Source organism: Eupeodes corollae, chromosome 2 (assembly GCF_945859685.1).
Source record: "Eupeodes corollae chromosome 2, idEupCoro1.1, whole genome shotgun sequence".
Lineage (NCBI taxonomy): Eukaryota > Metazoa > Arthropoda > Insecta > Diptera > Syrphidae > Eupeodes > Eupeodes corollae.
The window spans coordinates 74431301-74458497 of record NC_079148.1 but is presented as its reverse complement, the minus strand read 5'-3'; the positions used below and the strand labels follow the sequence as shown (position 1 = coordinate 74458497).

The following is a 27197-nucleotide window of genomic DNA, read 5'->3' as shown; positions in this document are numbered from 1 at the left end:
TGTACAGAACATGTCATGTGTTTCAATTGACAGCATTGCTCTTATAAAAGTGGAAAGATACCAAGACTTATAATTTCAGATTATTAACTTGCCATAGGAAGTTATTTTAATGGGCCAGATTTTTCAAATTGAAAATTCTGACATTTCTCGACGTTTCAAGGTTTAGAAAGTTGTCTGTGCGTGCGTGTGTACGTAGGTTCGTACGTCTATACGTTCGCTACGTTTTTTCGTCGTCCATAGCTCAAGAACCAATAGAGATATTGACTTGATAAAAATCGAATACACAGTTTTCTTACAAAAACTAAAAACCTAAAAAAACATTACTCAAAGTTGGTAAAAATTTAATTTTGACTCAAATATCTTTTCAAAACTTTGAGATTTTGGCTTGAATATAGTTTTATCTTATGGGAAATATTGTTTTGAACATTCGGTAATTTTTTTTGAAAAATCGAATTAAAAGTTTTTTTTACAAAAAATAAAAACCTAAAAAACCATTTCTTAAAGTTCGTAAAAATTAATTTTCTTTTCAAAAATTAAAAATATTGGTTTCAAACTTATGTTATTTCACATGAAATATTATTTTTGGCATTCAGTGAATTTTTCAAAACAAAATAAAATCTATCAGAAATAAAAGCTTTTAAGAAATGCTACTTAATTGGTAACACTTGATTAACGACTAAAAAATCTCGTTAACAAAAATGGATTTTGAAACCATACTATTTCATCATATGCAAAATATTGTTATTAATTTTTAATTTTTTAGAATAATTCAATTGATAAGTTTCTTAACAAAACACGAAAACCGCGACCCGAGACCTCTTCTCTACGAAAAATACTTTCAACAAGTCCAACGATGTCAAACTGTCTGAAAAATGCAGCTTGCTCCTGTATACTTTGAACTGAAGAATCGCTAAACTTACCATTGGTAACTCACTTTCTTTGTAGCTCTCTAATCGCAACTTGTAACAATTATATCCTTTCAAGTTCCAATGTAAAATATCCACAAGGTCACAAGAGATAAGCTATACTAGGCTCTCAACAGCTTCAAACTGTTACAATCCGTTGCCCCAGATGGTATTATACCGGCCGAACTACAAAAAGTCTCATACATAATTGCACCAATCCTTGAGGCAATTTTTAATAGCTGTCTCCATCTGGTCCATATTCCCTCAGCATGCAGAGAATTGAAAGTTGTTTTTATACCTGAAGCAGGGAAACCTTAACGATCTGCAAACCTATAAGTCTATCTTCATTCCTTCTTAAAACCTTAGAAATATTGATTGATATCCAATCAAGGGCAAGTATTGATACAAGACTTTTGTCTACGTCTCAACTCTCATGCCTTCTTTAAAGGTAAATCGGTGGAAACGGAGGCGTTACACATCTTAATACGCACCATAGAATACTCCCTCCATCATAGAGAGTTAATTTGCTTGACATCGAAGGTGCTTTTAACAACGTGGAAATTACACTTATGTACATCTCTGAACTTAGAGAGTTTGCTTTTGAAGTTAATTGATTTAATGCTGACTAGGAAAATAATTAACTCAAAACTATGCAACTTTTCTGCTATAAAATTCGTTGGTAGAGGGACACTGCAAGGTGGTATTCTATCCAGTCTCCTCTGGAACCTGGTGGTAATTGAAGTCCTAACTGGTGTTGATGCGTAGGGTTTCAGAGTGATTGAATATGGGGTTTACGTTGCTAAGCGGACTCAGGAAAGCATTTTTACACCCTAAAAGCTCTTACAAAACGCCTTAGACAAACTTGTACCTTGAGCTGATCAGAATTTAGAATCAATTCTAAAAAACACAGACTACACCATTCCCCAACTGCAGTTCGCAAAAAAATACAGATTCCTATAACTTCCAGATTGTTCTTGGAGGATAAGGCATTCCTGGATGACGAGTCAACCCATAACGATAAAAGAAGTCTTGTCCACGTGATATCAACATCTGATATCCGGACTTTCTCCGAATCTCTGGAAACGGTATCTACAAAATCTATAACAGTCCATATCGGTCATCTTTAATGGAGATGCCACAACAATTAACTATTCAACTTTTTTTAGTGCCGTTCCTAAGAGACATTCCGCAAAATTGTAAAGCAGATGAACTTGCCAGAAATAGTACAGAAATGGTACCACCTATTCTACCCCGTTCTTCAAATGCTGGCATACCAATCGCTACACATAAACTATTGCTAATGCAAGACACTATGAGGAAGGCAAACATCAGGTGGAATAACCTCACAACGGGTCGGGTCAAGAAAAATCTTTGGCGTACGGATTGCTGTTTCTAAACATATAGCATATAAGGTCGATAATCGGTGTCATAACCGGGCACTGTCTAATGCGAAAGAACGCCACGCGACTAGGCGTATTCTCAAATGACTTTTGAAGAAGCTATGAGGAAAAAACAATTTTCACTGTGCCCTGCTCTAGCTTAAAAACTCAAGGCTTACCTAGAACAATTCTTCTATAACGATCTTATTCATATTAACATAACGAGTCTTTCAAGTTACGTAAAAAACCTCAAGAATCACACAATGAGCCAATAAACTGGCCTTAATGTGTCGTACTCACCCTACCTAACCTACCACTACCACTTTGTCTCTGCTAAATTTCACCACTTTAAGAGAATTATAAGTATTTCTTTGAAAATGGCAATAAATACGTGGGTGATGGCAATTAACAAATGAAAGTAATAAATAAAACTTAAACATATCTTATATAATTATAATTTTACATCCATCATTTAACTAAACTATAAAATGAGCAGAAATCATTCAATACAAGATAATAAATTATTCATTGAAAAAGCGAGTTAAGTTGGTATGGTCCAAATTCAATACTAGCGAACAATATAAAATATTTTAAAATCTACATACACACATATGTAGTGCATAAATAATTTAATAATTTTTCAACAACACTATTGGGGGTTGTTTCTGGCTTTTGTTAGCCTGTCACTCTATTTTGCGACTTAACAATAAATAAGCCACAACGTGTGACAGTAATCTAATTTACTATTAATTTAGTCAATTTGTCAGAAAAATTGTGCAAACATTTCTTTTGATTTGTTTTCCAATTTGCATTTAATACGTATATAATATAAATAGAATACATTAAATTTATTATAGATGTGTACATTTTATACATATGAAGCTTTTATTCTATCAAGGCACGTTTCGATTAAAGTGGAAATTACATTTAAACTAGTCTACTAGTAGCAATAGCAGTAGTTTAGTTTAGAAAGGTTAGATAGCTTTGAGAAGTCCTCTATACGGAAAGTACTCTCAAATAGACATTTCTATTTTTACCCATCTATACATTGGTGGTACAAAGAACCTGCCTATTAAAATGTGAAAAGGTTTTTTTGAAAATGTCAGTCAATTGCGTCTTTGATACCATAACCAAGAATTTAAATTGATTATACAAGCTTCCTTAAGTAAAGTTAAATAACTTTAAATGTTTTTGTTTAGTACACCCAACATTCAATCTTATTTTGTTAATATTAAAAGGTTATCTAGTTTTAATTTATCTAACCATTAAAATTCAAGGAAAGGAAAGGGTTTTTTTTATAAAAACATACAAACATACATATTGACATCCTCAATATTACAGGATATAAAATCTATACGATATACTACGTACCATACGGCGCATCGTACAACTTAAACTTAAAGTTTAAAGTAAAATTTTGATTTAAAATCAATCAAAATGTTCCAATGTGGTACTTAATATTAAATAGGTTAAATATACTATACACGTAACAGAACCAAAATAATGTACAAACAACGCAGGTATTTGAGAGAAGTGGTTATTTCTTTATACAAAAAAATGAATGTGAACACTTCAAGAGTGTGGTTTCAACTTTACCTTGCATGCAGTATTGCATGGCGATGATGCAAAGTGAAACAAATTTGAAAATGGCAGGTGAAAGTTATACAATTCCGAACTTTTATCAGTTTGGTCGGTGGTATGGTGTTAGAGGATTGTGATGACACGAGCGCTGCTGGTTGGAAGGTTGAATATGAATATTGATTCCAAGAAAAATGTATAAAGTTAAAAAAGTGATTGTGATAGGAACAAAGTTTCAAGGCCAGTTATGTATCATTTTCTATTTTCTAAAGAATGGATGATATAAATAAAATTTTGAAGAGCAAATTTTTCAAAGTTTAATTGATGTTAAAAAAGTTCAATGAGTCATAAATTGCTTATATCTTTGAAGCTAAATGGATAATAATGCGTTAAAGAATAGTTAATTGATGAATTATTTGGTTAAGTTATAATAAAACCATTTAGAACTGCTTTGTCATTAAAAAGAAGCAGAAACTTTAACACCAAATATAAATTTTGGCACACATCTAAATAAAAACCAAACTATTTTTGGTACCCGACCGTTCTTAGAACATTTTTCGAAATTAAAAATTATGTAAAATCAATGAGGGAATACAAATATAGACGAAAATTCCAATTCGAATAATGTTTTTTTATTATAAAATAAAACAAATTTTCTGAAAAAAATTACCTGTTCTCAAGAAAAATATTTTGTTAAAAGCGAAATCGGTTTGCAGTTACTATTTTAATTAGATTTTCGATCCCAAAAAAGAGCTTCTACTATTTTTAAAGGTTAATTTCCTTATAAAGTTATTGTAATCAGTTTGAATTATCGCATTAAATTTTTTTTTAAATTCAAAAATTGAAAAAATATTTTGCATTTAATGAAATGTCAAAATCTATTTTTGTCAACGAGATTTTTAGTCGAAAACAAATTCTTACCAATTTTAGAAGCAAAGCTATATATTTCTATTTCTTATATAAACAAACAAAAATTGGATGAATGAACTTAATTTGAGAAATATCAAGCACCGAACATTAATTTTTTACCAAATTCGCGTGCTTTTTTGTAGATTTTATTTTTCATAAAAAAAAACTGACTGTTGTATTTTTAATTAAAAAATTACTTAATGTTGAAAACAATCAAAACTGTGAAATAAAATTAATTTAAAGTTAATATTTTTAATTTTTGGAAAGATATTTGAATCGAAAATCAATTTTTACCAACTTTTAGTAATATTTTTATAGATTCTTATTAACTTTCCACAGGAAGTTATTGTAATGGGTCCGATTTGTCAAATTTAAAATTTTGACATTTCTCGAACGTTTCAAGGTCCACAGAGTTGAAATAAAAATTTTTTAGAAAGATGTATGTACGTTCTCTACGTTTTTTTTGTCGTCCATAGCTCAAAAACCAGAAGAGATATCGACTTAAAATAAATTTTGTTATACAGCTAGTAATGCAGCAAAATGCAGAAAGGACTTCCAAAAAAAATTCGTGATGGATTTTTTGCCATAGCAGTTAAAAAAAGGTGAACAGTTTGGTTAACCCTTAATATGTCACGAACCAACAACGCTAGAGACTTGAATTAAATTGTATAGTATATACTGTAACGTGATACCAAACAAGTATATTTTGGAAACAAACCCAATTAACGTTTTTTTATAAATCAATATAACTGAAAACAAAATTTGTCACCTAGAAAATTTAACGACTAAAATATGATTGTATCTCCAAAACAACTTTGAATAACAAAGAATAATGTTTTTGACATCTGGTAAAATTATGAACAAAAATCTAATGGACAGTTTTTTTTTATAAAAAATAAAAACTTAAAAAAAAATATTACTAAAAGTTGATAAAAACTGAATTTTGACTCAAATATCTTTTAAAAAATTTGTGATTATGGCTTTCAACTAATTTTAACTTATAAGAAATATTGTTTTCAACATTCGCACAAATTTTGAGAAAAATCGAATTGACAGTTTTTTTTTAATAAAAACTTAATAGAAAATTAAACAAAAGTTGGTAAAAATTGATTTTAGACCCAAATTTCTTTTCAAAACTTTGAGATATTGGCTTAACACAACTTCTGTCTTTTAAAACATATTGTTGTTAATATTCAGTACCATTTTGAGAAAAATCGATTGACAGTTTTTTACAAAAAAATAAAACCATAAGAAAAACACAATACTAAAACTGGTAAAAAATTACTTTCGGCTCAAATAGCTTTTCAAAAATTAAAAATATTGTCTTCAAACTTTTTTTATTTCACAGTAAATATTGTTTTCGATATTCAGTAGTTTTTATAAGAACCCAACGGTCCGTTTTTTTATAAAAAAAAAATAAAATCTGAACGAAATAGTATCTACGCAAATTTAGTTAAAATTGATATTCATTAATTTCATTCATCCAATTTGTAAAAATTTAAGAAATGCTACTTAAATTAGTAAATATTTGTTTTTAGCTAAAAATCTATTTAACAAAACTAGATTTTCAAACTAAAACATTTCTTTATATCAACAATATTGTTGGTAATTTTAATTTTTTTAAGAATAATTCAACTAACAACTATTTTAACCCAACCCACGCAATTTCTTTGAGAGTCCTTTCTGCATCTTTCTCATTATTATCAGTATAACAACATTTATTTTAAGTCGATATCTCTATTGCTTCTTCAGCTATGGACGATGAAAAAACTTTGCGATCGTACGGACGTACGAACGTACGTACAAACGCACACAGAGATATCTCCCTTAAAATCTTCTATGAAAAGTTAAAAAGTAGTACAAATTTTGGTTCACCCAAAATATTTCACGAAACAATTCCAAACTAGTATAATTTTGAAAAATAGAAATCAATTAACCAATTTTTTCATAAATTAAAATAACTGCAAATAAAATATTTGTCGCCTTGAATTGTTAACAAACAATAAATGATCTTACCTCCAAAATAGTTGTGTGCAACAAAGAAAAATATTTTTTTAATCTCATTAAATGTTGAGCAAAATCGAATTGACAATAGTTAAAAATACAAAATCTAAATAAACATTACTAAAATTTGGTAAAAGTTAAGTTTCGACTCAATTTTCAAAGATTAATGATATTAAATTCAAACTTATTTTATATTGTACAGTTTTTCACATTCAGTAAAATTTTGAGGAAAATCGAAGTGACAGTTTACCAAAAGTGATTTTCGACTCAAATACATTTTTCAAAATTTAAGATATTGGCTTTAACCTATTTTAATCTTATAGAAAATAGTGTTTATAATGTTCAGTATTTTTTTTATTTAATCTAACTATCAGTTTTTTTAATAAAATTAAAAACTACACATAACGCGTCTTTGATTTTCGATATCACTTCAATAAATGAAGCTATTGACTTCACAATGATTTCATAATATGCAAAATTTTAAAAATTAAAAAAAGAAATAAAAACTTCCAAAAAATGCTACCAAAATCGGTAAAAAATAGTTTTTGAACAAAAATCTCGTTAATAAAACACATTTTGAAGTCAAATATAGTTTGTTATATGGAAAAGGGGGTTGCCAACTTTCAGTTTTTTTAGAAAAATTTAATTGAGAACATTTTTAACAAACCTACAGAAACAACAAGAAGCTGGCAAAGAAATCGTTTTCTATAAAACTTTGAGAAATATTTACAGACGGCCACAGATTGAAAGTTATCAGCCTCTTTTTGCGTTTTCATATTAATTAAATATAATGTTTTAAAGTGTAAAATAAAACTTGATTTGAGTTGATAGCGTTATTTGTAAACATCCAAGACCACCACATAGCTATCATTGAAATTGAAAAATTTGGGAATAGACATTTAAATGTTTTTTCCTTTTGATTGAAATGCAAATTATATACTGATCGGTTGGAAATCACTAACAAAAAGTTTTGTGTAAAAATGTTTGGTTCCCAATATTTTTTTGTTAAAAATGTATTTTTCTTTTCTTCAACGGAAAATTATTTTCCTAACAGCTAATAAACGCAATATCAATAGATCGTGAATTTTCTTTTATGTTAAGGGGTTTTTATTCATCATAACTTTAAAATTAATAACTTCATAATATTTCAACACAAATAGAAATAAAATTATAAAGAAAAAAGTACAACAAAAAAAATTTAATTATGGTTTAAAGAAGTTACATAAAACAAAATAAACAATTATTCGGAATTCAGTTTCTATGTCGATATAATCTCCATGTGTTGCGAATGGTTTATTATCTTGTGGCATATCCTTTCAGTCGTATGACTTCCCTTACTCGATTGGGCATCGATAAAACTAGCTTACGTGTTCTTTCTTAAGAAACTTTGTTCCATTCTTCCACAATGGCTCTTTTTAGAGTATATTTTGATAAGATCGGGTGCTTACTAATCGACCGTTCAATGTTCGACAGGGTTAAGATCTAGGGTGTTTTTAAAGTGTCTGGTGTATTAAAAAGAATTCAAAGCCTTGTATTATGCATAATGTACTTTGGGTCATTATCTTGTTGAAATCGATAACGGCTCGAAAAACCATATTTTTCGGCACCTATCCCCAAATTATCTTTTAAAATTTGGATATACTGTTAATGATTCATTTCATCTGTAATAAATTGCATATTACCAGCTTCACTTGCATTCATACACCCCCACAACATCACATTGTCACCCCCATATTTGAGTGATGATCTCGTATTTTTAGGATTCCACTCAGTATTTTTCTTTCGCCAAACCTTATTTCCACAATCAGGACCAAAAATGGTAAATTTAGGCTCATCACTAAATATAACAGTTGACCAAAATTCTTCAGTGCAGTTTAAATAATTATTTGCAAATTCTAAACGTTTTTTACGATTCACTTTGCTTATAAAGGGTTTAACTCGTGGAGTTCTCCCATTATAACTTCTAAGCGTTTTTCGAATATTTTCGGCACTTACATGAACTCCATAGTTTTCAGCGAGATCATTATTGATTTCTGTTGAAGAGGTACGCGGTTTTTCTTTCACTTTTCATATTATCACTGATTTATTTCTATATGTTAATTTTTCTCGTCTACCAGAACGATGTAAATTTTGGAAAGAATTTCTTTGTAAAGTGCTATGAACGCTTGATATGCTTCTATTTACACAAACAGCAATATCTTTTAATGTTTTACCGTCATCACGCATTTTAAAAATAATTTTTCTCTCTTCCACGGTTGTGTCTTTAGACTTTCTGCCCATTTTTCCAATAACGTCTCGATACAGTTTATTTAACAAGATTCAAGAACGGGATAACACGAATACTGCATTGAATCTAATCCAAGGTATGCGTGATAAACCTAATGTCAAAGTTTTGTGCTACATTCATTCCATTTATATCAAAATATATTCGTTATAATACAATTTCCAAATATTTTTGTGAGATGATTTTTTCCCTTTTTTCTTAACCTTACCCATCTCTTTGTTTCTAATTTCATTTATCGTGCCACAGTGGAAAAAGAATAGGATCAAGCATAGTTTTTTTCAATAAGTAATTTAATTACAAACAAAAACAAGTACAGTTATAATTTGTTATAAGTGTATTGCGAAAGTGTGTCCAAAAGTGTAAAAAAAAACGTTTTATTGATCTGTTTTTCAATATCCTACATTGTGAAATTCCGAAATCTGTCAGAAAATAATTTCCAATTGATTTTAGTCAGGAAATTTGAAAAATGACAGAAAATTTCAATTATCTTTATGACGCGAGAAACGACCTGTCCACAAAAATCCAATGATTAGTTTCAATGATGAAAACCAATGATAGCTATAAGTGGCCTCTTAATCCATATAAATTTATAAGACACATTTTCCAAGTGAATTTTCGCGTGATAAAAGAAGTAACAACCTTTTTTGAGTGAACCTAGTTCAAAAAAAAATATTTCCAAAAGCTCAAGAAAGAAATTTTGGAAACAATTGACACACAAAAACATATTCCACCTTAGGTACTTTCTATTTCATACCAATTATATTTTTAAACACATTGGTCACAGACTCTGGAGATATTAGATAGTAAAGAATTGTATAGACCTTCTGTCTTACCGAGAATTAAAAAGATAGTTGGTAAAAGTGGAGCAATATTTTGCAAAATAAAAATATTATAACTCTCAACAAGTAACAAGATCGACTTATTTTAGAAAGCAATGTTCTGATTAAATCAAGTCTGGCTTAAATCACGAGATAAGAGTTACGAATCCTGAATAGACACATCAAAACTATAAACGCCAACAAAAAACTGGTTTTGTAAGGAATCTATCAAAAGTTCAGAGCTGGTCCATGAAACTTCTTGTGCCTAAAGTCAGTATTGGATATTATTAACAGTACCTTAACCAAACTATGACAACAAGTTTCCTAACTTCAAGTGGTACGAAAATACATTCATAAATTATTTTCTGTTTTTATCGAAAATTTCGCTCACGATAAGGGCTATTTACTGCTTAGAAAAATGTATAAATCACCCTTGCTCCATAAACATTATTTTAAAAACCACTAAGCCCGAACGACGACAGTAAATCAAGATGGTATATCTTGGCGTATACGTACTTTTTTATAATAGCAGGAAAAATATATTAGGTAAAAAGACCATCTGCAGGGCCACGAACAATTCATAAGTCTAAAAAATTGTTTTAAAAAAAATAAAACAAGGCCTTTTTTAAATCACCCCATTTAAAGCCTAATAAATTTATGTTTTTTTCTCCTTAAAAAACTCCAATAAGTTAAATATTTATTTTTTTATTTAAGAAAAATCAAAAACGTGTCCATTATGTGATAAAAATATGAAAGTGGAAATTTGTCGCTGGGACGTCTACTAAGTAAATCCAGTCACGTTTAACTGTTCATTAGGTATTTTCTCTGTTCTATACCTACTCTAAAAATATAAGCTTTGTTGTTCCTATTTTTTTTCTCTTATTTGATTTCGTGCATTTTAAGACTCTATAAAGCAAGTTCTGGAATGGTTGTACATAAATATATAGATGTTCGAAAAGAGAAGGATTGCAATTTCATCTTGTCAACTTACATACCTAGAACAAGTCTATGAAAATTGTTTATTTTTATTTGTTTTCATTTATTTTGTAAACAAAAGCAGTTTATGTACAAATGTAGGTATGTATATAAGAGTTGAAGTTCCTGCAGTGAATATTTTGAAACGTGAATTCTTATATTTATTTTAAAATTGTATTTATTCTTTTGGTGCAATGCTTGTTCTGAACAGTTGTTTGATTTTAATGAAGACCTATCTTCTTGAACTCATTTTAAAAAACATTTTTCAAAAGTTTGTTTTTATGAAATAGAAAATTAGTTGACTTGATTGTTTTTTACGAATGCATGGAACAATATAATGTACTAATCTGTTACCATGGTTTTCTAAATAATTTATTTTTCCATTAAAAGGGCTACAAAACTTTAGACTTCTACTGAGAATAGACACTTAAACCAATAATCAAACATTTTGTGTCAAAACATTAAAAAAAATGGCGTTTACAATCAGTTATAATTTTTGGCTAAAAGTTGAATTCGATGACAGCAATTAAGGGACCGTTGCAATTTTTGTTTCTAAAAAAAACTTTTCTAATGGGGTTTCATTCTTTAATTCATCCCCAACTTCAAATTTTACGTATCACTTTAGATTTTTGAGATTCCTAATACATTTTAAAATTGGAAAAAATCAACTGAATCCGTGATGGTTTTCCAAATCTGTAATCCTTTTATTTCAATATTCTGTTGAAATATTTATACAAAAATCTCAAAGAAACCCTAAATCGTTTATACTTAAACAGTTTAAACACGAAAAGGAAAAACGGTTTTAAAAGTAAGTTTTGTTCTTCTAACGAGTTTGACGTCTAGGAAATTCTTTTATATCAAGTTTTTTGAAATGTTAAAAAAAATCCCAACATAATGTTGAAAACGAGTACATATTTTTAAAACTTGAGCTAATATAGCGAAAATTAAAATAAAATTCAAGGTTTGCTCAAAACTTCATAAAAAAAAAATAAATTGCTTGGCGCAACAGTCCATTGAGAACTAGGGCCTAGTGACTGAAAACTCTCAACCATTCCTGTGTGCGAGTACTGTTTATCATGGAAGGAGGTCACCTACAGTTTAAGGGCGAATCCGAACGGCTGATTTGAGAAAGCACTTTTGGTAAAAATTATATTTTTATTCTCAAACACAATTTTGCAGTGTTTTTTAGTTTTGTTTTTCGTTTTTGTATGGATGTCAATTTTTCGATTCCTCGCAAGAGGCAGTACCCGTGGTATGTATAGGCAGGGATCGAACCCCCCGCGTTAAAACCCCATTTTTGGTTGTTTAAATTGTTTTAAAGATACATATTTTGAAAACTTTATGTGATAGAACAAATTTCAATCATTTAAAAAGTATTGTTTTGTTTGTGGGATGGAAAAAAAAAGGAATTTTGTCGACCAGTAAAATCAATGACCAATTACTTGACATATTTGAATGACATGTAACTTCCAAATGTGGCACCACAGGATCTTGCCTTTTAATAAAACTGGGTATGTAAAATCATTAACCTGTGTCGGCAATTTAACGGTAGGGGTTGGTTCACTCTTGGGAGCTAGAATCGTAAGCCTAATTTCGAATAAATAAATTCGAAGAAATGTACAAGCGTTTGTATATCTAGAACGTTTAAGCAATTGTTCTTATTTACTTCAACGTCACATATTTCATAAGTTCAAATATATCCCGATTTTTTATACAAAAAAGAAATCGGAGTTTCAGAGTGTTTGAATTACATGATTTTCAGAACTAAAAAGAACTTTCACTTATGAATGGTTTTGAAATAAAAAATTTGCAACGTTGTGCCTTAAAAACCTTAAATTCCATGGTATTCTCTGATTGAAATTCAAAAAACACATATCAGTAAGTAAAACAATGTTTTACCTAAAAATTCGTCATTTTATAAAAAATCTTTTCAATTTCTACCAAAAGCCTTAACTTCAATTCCTTTCTTCATATATTTTACGAAAATGTGAAGCTACAAGTTTCAAGAAAACTATCAATATGCAGCGAATAGAAAATAAAGAATAAAATGTAGATAAATTATAAAGCATTGAGAGTTTGCAGCAAGAATTTTATATAAATTCTATACAAGTATTCATGAAATTGTTAAATGGGTATTTTGAAAGAAAAACATGTTTAAAGAATTTTGTATCCATTTTGAAATTCCATTGTCCATAATTTACTCATGAAACTTGAACAGAGAAAGCTTTTTCATAAGCATAACACTGATTTCACATTGTTCCAAGAGAATTTTCACACTGTTTTGTAGATTGATTCTGATGATATGAAAAGAATTTGTGAATGCTCTTATTTTGCAGCTGGAATCAAAATGGAAATTAAAAAAAAAACAAACAGGCAGAACAAATATTGTCACCACTGATTAAACAAACAAAAAATCTAAAAAAAACGGCGTTTGTGACTTGTATTTTGTATCTATTTTCTTCAAAAACTTCACAAAATTCACAATAGAATTCAAAGGGTTATAATGTTTGCTCTTCGCACAGGTTGCAAACTTTGCACTTCCTTAAACATTAAAAAAATTAATTATTATACTTTATATTTACATACACATTTTGTTTTAAAGATTTTGAATATTGTTTTTTATCGAATGTAAAGTAAACAGGAACAGCATACATAAAGGTTATCTTAAAATTCACTCGCATGAACTCCAGAATATTCTCTGTATGCTCAATCTGAACTCTAGAGGTGAATCATATTTAAAAGAATAAATTTTATACGAGAATAAAATATTTTCATAAAATAATATAAGCAAGATAAACATGGAAAAAAAAACATAGCCATGTAACTTGTTATAGCCTTCATTTCAAAAATACTTTATCTCTTTTTGTTTGTAAAAAATAACTTTTTAACATAATAATTTTGTTGCTTTTTCTTACCATTGAAAATAAAATGGAAAGCCTTTTAAAAACCATGTCTAATAAAATTATAAACAATATACGTTAATATTAAACGTACATTTGACAGATATCCAGTTACCATGAGCTTTCAAGATTCTCTAAGCCATCTTCCAGAGCTAATGTCGAACATGTTTGCAGATTTTTTTAAAAACTTTCTTTGCAGATTTTTCTTTTGCAAGCACCTTTTCTCTTAGTTCTTCTATTAAACAAGAATACAGTAATCAATTTTTCGATTTCTGAAGGCTCTATACTTGACAATATTTCAAAGCTAAATTAATGTTTCAGTCCTGGTCCTGATGTGTTTCTTATGTTTCCTATTCATTATTTCTTCTTTTCAATGAATCTCTGAAATGTTCTAAGTCTTAAGATCTTTGAAAATATTCGTACCTAACGCCAGTTCATAAAAAAGGTTTTAAAAATTTAGTTACGAATTGTGGTCCTAAAGCGAAATCCTCTCCCTTCTCCAAAATTGTTCGAATCCTGTTACATAATTTTTCATTTGTTCTTCTATTTTATGTCAAACTGAAACAAATCTTCAATTATTAATTTATTACAATTCTCTACTTTTTGTTGGGATGCATTCAAAAATCACTCTCAAGCCGATTGCATCTTTACAGGCTTTACCAAGATATGTGACAAATTTAGCCATGATATAGAAAAATAAGAATATAACAAATTAAGTAAAATTGGACTAAACTTTATGTTCGGGAGTACCCCTCAAGTAAATTTAAAGTCAATTCTGGTGTACCTTAAGGGAGTCGCCTTGGTCTATTGCTGTTTATTTAATTTGTTAATGATTTGCCTTTTGTAAAAAGAGCTACAAGACGATCTAATTCAATTCTGGGAATGGTGCAGTAAAAATCCATTGATTTTAATATTGAACAATATTTAAGACAATTTTTTTTTACACGCTAACGTAATATAATAAATTAACGTTTACTATAAAAAGAAGCTTACAAAACACATGATTTCGCCAAAAGAGATATGTTATTTAAATTGTGTATGTTTCTTCTTTTAGGCCAATTTTTGAACACGATTGGATTGTATGGGCGTCATGCTATGCCGTTTATATTGATGAATTAGAAAGTATTTAACGCGTATTTTAAAGATGTTCAGCACTCAAAGGCTTCCCTTGATAAATTTAAAATCTCTTTTTAATTACAATTAGTGTATTGAATGGAACGATTTTATATCCATCTATTCTTTGTCGTTTGTATTTCAATCTAAGTCAGGCTATCTTAAGAAGAAATTCATCACTGGAACTATTTTTAGCAGATTGAAATATGGCGCTAACAGTCCTCTTAATTATAGTAAATTGAACAATTTTTCTTTACTCATTTACTTTACAAATGATTTTTTCAATTCTGTAAGTTAACATTTTCACTGCTATAAGTTGTTGAGATGATAATAGTTTTAAGTTTAGAATTAAGTAAATATTGTAAACTTAATGTTAGTACTTAATGTATCTAATAAATATAAAGAATATTATGTTCGAGTAAAAATACACTATTGGCGAAAGTTCCTTCTTTTATCAAGGTTTTATAATACCTAAAAAATTGTTCTTTACATTTTGTATCTTTAAACTTCATCTTCTTAACTTAAGAACTCTAAAAATAAATAATTAATTACTATGTACACTTTTTTAATCAAATAATGATTTTAAAAGTTTTCTTGGAAATGATAGCATTAGATTGGTTTTTAGCAGATTTTTTTTTCATTTTCTGACAGCATTAAAACTAAAAAATGGCTTATGATAATTTGAATAACGAATGCTTAATATCATTTTAATTTTTTTAAATATTTAACATTATTTTTAAAAAAATGTTTGTGTCGATGTAATTCAAGTTGTTCAAAAATGTACTTACATATTTTGTATAATAAAGTGCAAAATTGAAAACACGTATTTATTTTTCTCCATAATTTATTTGTTGATTTATTTAATTTAAAGTAATTTTGATTACATATTTAACATTAATTATTTAGCGTACAATAGTTTTAAGGTTAAGGATGGCAAGTAAAATAACATTTTCTAAAACAATTTATAATATTACGTTTTTTTTTTTTTCAAAGAAACAATTTTTGTTTTTAAATAAATATTTAGTACATGGATTGTTTTTTTTTTTTTGTTTGTGGTAAACTTTTTTTAAAATTCCTCTACTATTATTTTGGTTTGTAGCTAGCAACTTCCTTACAAAATGCAGCAAGCGCCTTCTATCCTTCACATCCATTTAAAATATTTGTTGTTCTCTCTAATGTTATTTTCGAGCTGTCGCAAAAAACCCTTCTTCTCTCACTGAGAACCGGGAATATTGCTTTAAAATGGGATACATCCTCTCGAGATCCAAGGTTACATAAAGTGCAAAATAAGGGAAGATCATCCCTGTGTGTTTTGAAATTCATGTTGAGCAGTCGTCCTCTTGCTCTAAAAATGGTTTATATGTTGAATGTACTATTTTCATCCCGAAAATAATTGGATCCATTTAAGTCGTAATTAACATTTAGATCCAGGTTGTATCTTATTACCAAAAGATGTAGCATGCGTTACAACAAGCCTAGTCAGAAGGCTAAAGGGCTGCGACATTGCTTTCATTATACATATAATCGAAGTGAAGCTTCAAGAATGCAGTAAATAATGGTGACAATCCCGTTTCTAATAAAAATATAATATAATTAAATATATAATTTGGCCAGTTCGAAGGGAGTTTGAACAATCTCTTGAGAAAAAATGTAAGTAATTTTTCATTTTCTTCACTTTCTTCGTAACCCAAAACCTGAGCAGCGTAAGACATGACTGATTTAAAAGTCGCATCAAAAAGTTTATCTTTATACTTTAACTGAGTGTATTCGAATTAATGCAGGATTTCCACTTAGAGTTCAGTGCCGTTTTAGCTAGCTGAAGCATGTTGGAAAGATGACTTTTCAAAAATATATTTTTGATGATATTTTCATGCCAAGATATTCGTTCTATTTGACGATTTTAATACCTTCACCAACAAATGTCCACTTTTTTGGGCATACCGCCCACCGGCCTTTCGAAATATCATTATTTTGGACTTACTTCAAATTCACCGTGAGATTCCATTTTGCGCAGTATTCTTCAATGTCCAAAATAATGCGACTTAGTCCTTGAGTCGTGTCCGATAAAAGAACTATTTCATCAGCATACATAAGCACTTTAATTCTCCTTCCAGCCCACAAAATTCCATAGCAAAGTACATCATTCAGGTCGTCAATAAATAGAATGAACCAAAGAGTACTTAGAACACACCCCTGTTTTACTCCCATGTTCGTTGGAAACCATTCCGAAAGTATCTTTAAATTCCAAACTGCTAATTGTGTATCCGCGTACAAGAGTTTTAGAATATTTAGCATCTTTGTGGACATTCCCATCAATGAAAATTTGTAAAATAGTGACCTTCTATCGATAGAATCAAAAGCTGCTTTAAAATCGACGTAAAAAGTATACAGTTTCCAATGTTGTTCCTGGAACCATTGCGTAATATTCATTAGAGTGCAAATTTGGTCGATGGTTGAATGATTCTGCTTAGATCCAGCCTGAAAATCAGTAAGCAGGTTCTCTCTTTAAGCCCATGTTGTAAGTCTTTTGAAAAGAACTTATGAAAAAATCTTTAATGAACAGTTCAGGAAATTCCTCTATAAATCTCGGCTACATTTATGTCACCTTTCTCCACAGTTTGACCTTCGTATAAATGTTAAGCAATTTTGCCCTCATAACACTAATTTTCGTCAAATGGAATGAAAATAATTGTTGTAGGACAATGCTTAAAACTTAAAAAATAGCCAAAAAAAGAAAACAAAGTGAGCAAGAAAATTTAAGTTCTTCTTTGCTATAGTGTGTTCAAAAAAACGATGCTTTTATCAAAAATCAATATTTCTACATACGATCAAAGAATACGTCTGTGCAATGCATGTATATGCATCCGTACGTCCACCATTAACACCGAGTGTTAGGTGTCATAATTGATTTGATTTCAATTTGTCAGAGATATGCCTTTTTTAAAGGCTAGAGGAGAAATTTAACTATTTTTAGTGGCAAAAAAGATGACTCTTAGAGTCACTTTTGGAAAAAAATATTCATAAAGGAAACTGTTTCCATCGAATCTTTATTTTACGAGGTAAGTTTTTTTTTCAACTTTTTTCATCGATAACTATGTGGCTTTATTGCTATCCAGCCTTGAACAATGCACAAGTTCTATATACAAAAAGAACTTGGATAAAATAAATTATCGCATAGAAGACTTCAATAGATTTAAAATAGGTTAACAACTTCACTTTTTCTATGTTATTATTGTTTATAATAAAAAAAAACTCCAAAAAATTTGTAATTTTGTCTTGACTTTCACCTTCGACGAAAAGAGGCTGGGTTGCGACCCACAAAGATAAAATTTCATATATTAATAACAATATTTTGTGTTAGATGCACACAAATTTTAATACAATGAATTCCCTTGTTGTTTAAAATTTTCTAGAAAAGAAATAAGTACTAAGTTTGATTTTAATTTAACGAGATTTTTAGTCGAAAACCAATTTGTTGGCAAAAGTTAAAATGGTCTTCAGTAAAAAATGTATAAATCATGTTTTGAATTTCGTATAACAGCCATTTTTTTCTCTTGCGTTTAATACTTACAACTTGAGCGTAGAACAAATGCTAAATATCGTATTAATTTCGTCCTTAGACAATAAGACGGACAAATTCTTTTTTGTTTTGATATTAACGTCTTAGGTTCATCCAGAAGGTGTGACCTATTTCTGACTTAAGTCCTTTTCGCCTAATGCAATGAACTTTAGTAGCATTTTGTTTTCAAGCTTTTATTTTTTTTATAAAAAATACAGATTGCATTTTTCTAATACCATTACGTTCCGTTGAAAAAAGAATTTAGCATTGAATGAAATGATATTTTGAACTCAATACCATCATTTATGGACGTCATTTCCAGATTTAAATTTTGATGAAAAAATTGACTGATGGATTTTTATAAAAAGTTTACTGAATGTTCAAAACAACATTTATTATAAGATGGATTTAAAAAATGTTTGAAAAGATATTTGAGCCGAAAATAAATGTTGACCAACTTTTATTAATTTTTTAAGGTATTTATTTTATGTTAAGAAGCTGTCAATTCGATTTTTCTCAAAATTTTACTAGATGTCAAAAACGTTATTCTTCGATCACCTTGGGGTAAAATCATTTTTTGGTAGTAAAATATTTGTAAAAAATATATTTTTTTCAATTTTTTTGATTTATAAAAACAAAACAAAACGTTAATTGATTTTTTTAAACTATTCTATTTTGGTATCACGTCACAATTTACAAAATAAAAGTTTGAAGTAGCTAGCGTTAGAGGTTCGTGAGATATTTTGGGGTCAAAAATGTTTACAGCTGTAGTAAAAAAAGTCACCCGTTCTGTGTTGTTATCTGTTTTAAAAATTATTTAAAGTCGATATCTCTATTGGTTCTTGAGATATGGAAGACAAAAAATTGTATCCCGAATGTACGGACGTAAAATTGTAGATACACACACACACACTGACATCTCTCTAACTAAAAATCTTTGATTTGGATTCTATAGATTTTGGAAACTCGGATCGATTACAATAACTTCCTATGAGTTGTTCATACTGGTAGTAATTAAAACCCGGGATTATATAAATCTATTTTGAAAGGTAGTTTCGTTAAGCTGCGAAAATCGAATAATATTTTCTTATAATAAACAAAAATTGATTTCTCAAAATAATTATACTTAATTAGTTTTTAAAATAAAAATTTAGTACAATTTAATTCTTCTTACTCAAGAGGACATATAAACAACGACAATCCAAGTTCTATGAGTAAACAAGAAAAAATAATAAAACATATTATAAGATATCTTAGGTATATCAATTTACCACTTTGTTGAAAGAAATTATATAAAATATTAATTTGTTGGAAAATAAAATCGATACCACACACACCTACTTTTCTCATGATGTTGTATAGATAATACGTATATCTATACAAACATAAGACATACTTCACCTGACCAACCTTCGTATAACTACCTATGATAGGTAGGTTTTGGGTACCTAGACCTAACCTGGCTAGAATTTTTGGCAGTGGGAGTCTTTTTCTGAAATACTTTTTTAATTTTAATTCCATTAAGTTTTATGAAATCTTAAATCAAGCTTCCTGAGTGTAATTAACGGTAACTTAAACATAACACCCCGAATGGTTATCCATAAGAACACCATTTAGAATCAAAATATTTAACCTAGCTTAAAATCCATAAAGAATAGACTTTGTGAACAACAATATAAAACCTGGGCACAAATCCCTCAGTCCACAGAGAACAGATCCCTATGTTTCCTCCCAACCCTCGACTGCACCTAATAAATGTGCCAGAAACCATTGCTCATAATTATAACTTCCATATGATTCTATACCACAACCACACTCCACCATATAACACAATAAGGGGGGTATGAAGAGCTGGGTTGAGTATACTTCTGTAATAACAGTAAACAGATAAACAAGAGTGTCTCGTTAAGCTTTGATGTGCACGGTTTTGGGATAACTCACACCTGGATTTCGTATATATGTATGTACATAATTGTTCCTTTCTCTAAAGATGAAAGTTTTAAATCAACACAACTTACGGCAATGTGCTAATCCTTTTTGGCGTGTAATGTGTAGTGCAGCAAATCGTATCCTTATTTCTGATGTAGGAGTGGAGTTATCCTTTAATTTTCCTAACAATCTTATGATGGTAATCCGAAAGGAGTGGTTCCTTTTAAAAAACAGTTGTTAAAATAAAACTTCAAACTCTCAGGAAAACAAGGAAACCTCTTATGAACAAGAACTTTGCATTCAAAGGGGCGGAGAAGTAGCAGACAATAATTTTTTATCAGCCCATTTTAAGGACTTTTGGTTAATAGGTTTTGGGGGGTCTAGATTTTTTTTTCTAAAGCACTTCACTCACAATAACTTTTTTCTTTTTCTGCACAAAATATGTTTGATTATTTAGAATGAACTGTTATAAAACGGGCACTCAATATCCGTTATTCCCGACGAAACGACGACGACTAGTTTGTTACCGTTCGAAGTATCACGATGGACTGAAAGTCATGCAGCGAATTTAGGTTGATTATAAGCACTCTCGGTCATCGAAAGACTTTTCGAGCCGGCTGCATTAACCTACATTCAAAAAGCTCTATGCTGGCAATGCCGTAGAGAAACTTTCATTTGAGGGGAAACAAAATGGCGCATGTCATCTATTTGTTGTTTACTGTGTCACACATGTTGCTCTGCCTTAGCCTAGGACAGGGACCGAAGAAGGTATGAGGCGAGCTACAGCCTTTAGGATATGGATACCTTAATCGGCTGGTTGTGTTTCAAAATTCAGATAACACAAATACCTAATAACACACAACAACGAGATAGTAGGTAGTTACAGTTATCGGTTTTGAGTTTGTTGGTAGGTAAGCCCAGTTGATCAAAGTAGTTTGGTCGAATATCCTTGCAAAAGGAACAAGAATTTTAAAAGAAAACATAAAACCCTAACTGGACTGGGAGGATATGTCCTTTCGAGATAGCTTAAAACTTTCAAAAGACTTTTCACTTTTATGTTGACAAGGAATGAAGGACAAATTGCTTCTGGGAATTTATCTGTCAAATGTGTTTGAGTCCTTAAATATTTTCTTTGACCAAAGGCGCAATAAGTCTATAATATTTTCGAAAGTTAAAGAAAATTGCTTTTGTATACCCGTGTTGTGTTGTTTTTTGTTAATGGTTCCATAACTTAAACTTTGAGAGCCATGAACTGAATTAAATTCTTGTTTGGAAATTTATAAACAAGTCGTGTACTAGGCTATCACTTTTTTATCTCGGTTGATTTCTGAATTTCCTTGTGGTTTGAGACTTTTTTCCCTTTTTTTCTAGATTGATGGACTTTATGAATTTTTGATTTATGATTTTGTTATTTTCTTTTTTTTTTTCGTTTCATGATTATGAAGACAACGTTATTATTACCGACCATAAAATAAAAAGAGGTTATGGTTATGATTATGTAAAGGAATAATTTGGTTAAAAATATAAACTTAATTTTTATGGAAGTTTTAAAATTAAAGACGGAAATGGACGGTGCAGTTTTGAATAAAGATTTTTGGGGCAAATTGTAGTCGTACCAGGAACCAGAGAGCTAGGAACTAGTCTACAATTCTCAACCATTCCTGAATTCGATTCATGTCAGGGATTAAGGCGACCTACAGTCCCCTTATCCAGATCTTCCCAAGGAAGACCCTTTAGGGCAAAGCGAATGAAATTATGTTGAATTTGATTTCGTAATAAGGACTCCATACCTGCGAAGCATGTTCAAGATGAGGACGAACATGGCAATTATACACAGAAAGATTAACATAAGGATCATTGAATTCCTTTGCCCAGCGTTTTATAAAACCAAGCCTTTTTAACGATAAAATTAATGTGATGTGTAAACTCTAAGTTGGAACAGAAATAAACACCTAGATCTTTAAATATGGAGACGCGACAAAGTTTTTGCTGTGATATACAGTAGTCAAATACGCCACTGATTAGTCTCTAGTAAAAGTTATCGTTTGGCATTTTAAAGGGTTGAAGGTAAGGCTTTTTTTCCCACACCAAAATGTGAAACTATCTATGTCGGCTTGTAAAAGAATACGATCATGGGTGGACTTTATTATCTTAAAACTGTTAATGTCATCAGCAAAAATAAGAACTTCACTTGAGCGTAGACATGACGATACGTCGTTAATAGAAAGGATGAATAGTAAAGGGCCAAGATGGCTTGCCTGGGGAGCACCAGGTTGAGCCACAAAAGGTTCTGATTGGCAATTTCTAAATTTTACCTCATAGGATCAGTTTTCAAGGTATGATTTGATCCGAGCTAAGAAAATGGTGGAAAATCAATAGCTTATTAAATTTAAAAAATAAAAAGAACTTTTGTAATTTGGTCAAAGGCTTTAGAAAAGTCAGTGTATACACAGTCAACTTCATAAACTTGTTCTAAAGCGTTTAAATATATGTTTAAGAATGTAAGGAGATTAGTAACGGTTGAGCTTTTTTCACAAAACCATGTTACTGTTCGCAAATTAAATTTTTACTAAAAAATGCTACACTTTCACAAACAACTTGTTCAACTAATTTAGGAATGCAAAAGTGGGCCTGTAGTTTGTTTTATCCACCCTGTTACGTTTCTTGATAATTAGTGTCAGAAATCTTTTTCCATATACTGGGAAATTTGCTTGTTTTTATAGAATAAGAACGTAAGGAGTTCAACTAAAGCATTTCTACACGTTTTTAATACTATCGGGGGAATACCATCGGGACTGACTGAGCATTCATCATTCAAAGCGGAGACACGTCTAAGGTACAAGTATTTAATTTTTTTTTTTTTTGTTATGTATAATTAAATACGTAAAATACTATTACAGTTCACATATATTTTTTTTGGGATGTTGAGCATAATTATTAGCCATCATAGTTATTGATTGAGCGTTTCCTTGAAAATGGAGTTCAAGGTTGGAACCTTCATTCAAAATGCAAATTGGTAATAAAAAGAATCTATTGTCAATAGAGACATTTGTGTTTTCCGAAAATATGTCTATCCTTCGGGATATATACTGTTGAGTTGTCATGATGTTGGATAGCTGAAATTCTTCTTTTAACCAGCTGGTTGGGATAACTTAATTATTTGTCGGATGAAATATGAAATATCAAATTTAAATTCATTGTGAAGGGGGTTGAGGGAGGCAATAAAACACAGGTAAGCACCTGGTTTTTTGTGTTCTTCTAGCTTTAAGTAATTAGGCCAGAATTCTCTAATTTTTTGAAATTAATTGGAGAATGGGTACAACAAACAGTTTTTGAGATTCTTCAACAAAATTAGACATCACACTTCTATTTAAGCGTTTAAGTCAGTGAGCACCTGCACAACCGGAGCAGAAACCTAACCACATCTAATTACGTGAGCATAAGAGAAAGAATGTTTGGACACTTTGATTAACCAAGCTCACAATTGCATCTAATCTAATCTTTTTGGGCAGCCTTTATAGCTAGCAAGTTACCGTGTCGTTTTCTTTTTTTGCGTCTAACTCATACTTTCCACGTTTGTGGTCGTTCAAACACTTTACGAATATAGATGCGAACGAACAGTACTCATATATGTGCCCTAACGTTGACACTTGTAGCATTGAATTGTGCCCGAATTTCTAATTGAGTCCCATTTGATGCTTTGTCTGAACAACACCATGAAAGTTTTTACTTTTTAAAACTTTCCTTATACTCCAGGACACACTGGAAAATGTCAAGAGGAAAGACATTTTCTTTTGACCATTTTGTCTCAAATTTTTTAACAAGCATATTAAGTAGGGGTCCTACTTTATGTACTTTTCTCAAACTTCAAGAGGAGAGAAATTTCCTGATAATACTTTCAAAATAACGATATGTTTATTGATTTGCTTAGGCGTGAAGGAGAACGCTTCAATCTTAAACTTTGTGCAGCGTTTTATTAAAATGGAATATAACTTAACATCCCTTACACATATTTTTAATTTAATAAAACCCGTTGAAATAAACTGAATATTGTGTAAACTAAACTTAGTCTTACTTAAGAAATCCATTAGAGTTTTCGATGAAACGCTTTTTGTGAAGACTGGTGAGTACCAGTTGTTGCTGTCGTCTTTTTTGTTGTTTCCATCCTTGCATGCGCCCGCCGAGACATTAGCAGCAAAGTTGAAATTCTTGGCCGTTGGGGTACCTAAGGAACTTTTCTTATTTTCATCGTTCTCCCCCTCCAGAACAGCAAAGTGATTTTTGAGGTGTTTAGCTCAACAACAATTTTGTTCGCTACATTGTCTGGAACGACTTGCATTCACTTTCGAGCAATCATTCTGGAATACATGTCCTTGTCATTTGAAAGAAGCTCCTTGAGCACATTTTCGTTTTCTGACTTATCGTCCGAATTTCTTGGAGTCGTTGGAGCCCCGTTAGAAAAAGCAATATGAGCCCAGTTGAAGTGCGGCATTGGTATTGTCACATTAGACACTACTTTTCCGGTCAGACCCCTGCCATAGACATAGGATGCCGAATCTCTCTCGATTACACTTAAGAGCCCGTTCACACGATTCGATATTTTCACAGTATCGGATATTTTCTCGATTCGGTTTTTTCGGAACACCACAAAAAATCATTGTATGCAACGAAGAATAAAGTTTTTGACATCTAATAAAATGTTGTTAAAAATCGAATTGACAGTTTGTTATACAAAAAATAAAAACCTAAAAAAATCACTACTGAAAGGTGCTAAAAAATGATTTTCGACTCAAATATATTTTCAAGAATTGAAAATATTGGCTTCAAACTAATTTAGTAATTTTTTTTGACAATCCAAGAATCAGTTTTTTTCATAAAAATTAAAATCTACAAAAATATTACTCAAAATATATGACTTCAAATGATTTCATTTTGTGCTAAAGTTTTTCATTAACGTAACGTGTTCTCAGAAAAATCCAGCCTGTATTTTTTATGTGAGAATACAAATGCTACTAAAATTGGTTTTCCACTAACAACATGGATTTTGAAATCAAACTAAGTATTTCATCATATGAAAACAACTTTAAAAAAAAGAAAAACTAACAAAAAATTATATGAAATTAGTTTCGACTCAAGTATTAAATAATTTTTTTTAGTCATCTTATGTATTTAAATTATTTATCCCATACAAAACATTCTTAAGAAGTCGGCAGACGGGATGAAAAGTTATCAAAGTAGGTCGCACCCGAGTCTCTTTTTCAACACGTTGTGTACTCTCAATTCATTTCGTTTAGTTTAGTTTAGTTATCAAACAGAGAATGCATTAACTATCCAAACTACTTAAAATTAAAAATAACAATTAAATTAATATTCAAACGAAGAAAAAAAATAAATAAATAATAAATAAAGTTCAGTTATATTAAAGGCAGAACTGGTTTCCCTAACACAGCGAGTTATAGGTTCATTAACTGCGTAATTAATATTATGGTAACTTACGTGGAATGGATGATAATCTCTTAGTTGACGAGAAGGTATATTTAACTCAAATAAAGATAAGTCTTATGGGCCGTTGATATGATGCGACGGAATATCGAATAAATAAAACCGATTTTTTTGCATATCGTACCATAAGAAGGATTTTCAATATTCCATCCAAGTTTCCATACAACAAACCTAGTGAAATTCTTTTGGACTCTTTCAATTCTAAATGAATGAATCCTACAGTTTGGGTTCACAAACCATACAACAATATTCTAAAATAGATCTTACGTTTGCAAAAAAAAGAGATTTAATAGTATAAAGATCTGAAAAGTCTGATAAATTTATCTTAATAAAACCAAGCATGGAGTTAGCTGTTTTAAGAACACTACTACCAATTTTATATTAGAAGAAAGAAGGATAGTAAGAACAATAGAATGAAAAACATTGACATTTTGAAACGTTTAAAGATAATTGATTTTTCTTTACCATTCAATAGGCATGTTAAGATAATCTTGCAAGAGGAGGCAATCAACAGTTTGTTTTATACATCTATATAACTTAATTTCGTTAGCAAATAAAAGTCTAAGGGAATTATGAAAAATATCTGGCATGTCATTAATAAAAATAGGAAAAGTAAGGGTCCAAGGTGACAACCTTGAGTGACCTCTGATGACACATGTACAGGAGTAGAGAGAAAATTACGAATGGAAACAAATTGAATTAAATGCGTTCTATAACATAATATCTCAACCATTGCAAAATATTTTAATACAAAATAATTCTTGATAGTTTGTTCAGTAGAGTAGTGTGGCTGACTCTATCAAAGGCCATTGCAAAGTCAGTATAGATGACGTCAACCAGATACCCTGCCTCAATTTTAAGTAGAACGTAGTTTGTGAAAATAGAAAGGTTAGTATTTGTCGACCTGCCCGACACAAAGCCATGCTGGAAAGGCATAATACTAAGTGTGGAGAAGAATATGTTTGCAGTTTATTTTAAGGCTGCCTTTGAATATTTAAAAACTTAATGAATGTTTCAACCCTGGTCATGAATACCATCATTTATGTTTCCTATCAATTGTTCCTTCTTCTCAAAGAATCTCTGAAATGTTCTAATGTTTCCATATCTTTGGAAATATTCATACCTCACATAAGTACCTTCAAAATGAACTTATTAAGGGTTGAAATCATTTTACCTCGCGTACTGTAATAGGGTCATTGATGCTCTTATGACCATTTTGTGATGCTTCTTTAAGACTCGTCTGACGATATACCTAGTTTAAATACGTTTCCAGTTTTAATTTTTTTTTTTTCAGAAATTTGATATATAATTGTCAATAGATTTGATAGAGCTTGGCATTAAG

At 30.2% G+C, this 27197-nt stretch overlaps 1 protein-coding gene across 3 annotated transcripts in view; it reads right to left on the bottom strand.

Annotated features, from left to right (window-relative positions):
- LOC129946533 (uncharacterized) overlaps window positions 1-20901 on the bottom strand; it is a 152313-nt gene extending 131412 nt beyond the window's left edge. For 2 of the 3 annotated variants that reach the window (XM_056056753.1, XM_056056755.1), the window contains exon 1: window positions 20443-20901. The gene's annotated coding sequence lies outside the window, so the exon portion shown is untranslated. The remainder of the gene's footprint in view (window positions 1-20442) is intronic. The other variant, XM_056056754.1, reaches the window with a different exon arrangement.
- Between the last annotated feature and the right edge of the window lie 6296 nt (window positions 20902-27197).